The following is a 701-nucleotide window of genomic DNA, read 5'->3' as shown; positions in this document are numbered from 1 at the left end:
GGAGGAGGATGGGGATGAGGATGAGGAGGAGGACAGGATGAGGATGAGGATAGGATGAGGGTGAGGATAGGATCAGGATGAGGAAGAGGAAGAGGATGAGGAGGAGGATGAGATTGCGGATAGGAGGAGGAGGAGGATGAGGATGAGGATGAGGATGAGTAGGAGGACGAGGATAGGATTAGGACGAGAAGGAGGAATGATGAGGATGAGGATAGGACAAGATGAGAATAAGGATGAGGACGAGGATGAGGATAAGGAGAAGGATGAGGATGATGACGAGGATGAGGATAGGATGAGGATGAGGATGAGGATGAGGAAGAGGATTTGGTAGTGGATACAGAGGAGGATAAGTAAGAGCAAGAGGAAGAGGATGAGAATGAGGATGAGACTGAGGAGGAGGATGGGGATGAGGATGGGGTGCAGGATGAGGATAACGATGAGGATGACGATAGGAGAGGATGATGTTAAGATGAGGAAGAGGATGAGGATGAGGATAGGATGAAGATGAGTATGAGGTCGAGTATGAGGATAGGATGAGAATGAGAATGAGGATGAGGATAAAAATGAAGATAGGATGAGGATGAAACTGAGGGGAGGATAGGACGAGGATGAAGATAGGAGAGGACAAGGATAAGGATTAGGTTGAGGATGAGGATTAGGATAGGATGAGGATGAGGACGAGGATGAGGATGAGGATAGGA

The sequence above is a fragment of the Lupinus angustifolius genome, chromosome LG11 (assembly GCF_001865875.1).
Source record: "Lupinus angustifolius cultivar Tanjil chromosome LG11, LupAngTanjil_v1.0, whole genome shotgun sequence".
Classification (NCBI taxonomy): domain Eukaryota; kingdom Viridiplantae; phylum Streptophyta; class Magnoliopsida; order Fabales; family Fabaceae; genus Lupinus; species Lupinus angustifolius.
The sequence above is the reverse complement of the archived record's forward strand: the minus strand, read 5'-3'. Positions refer to the sequence as shown.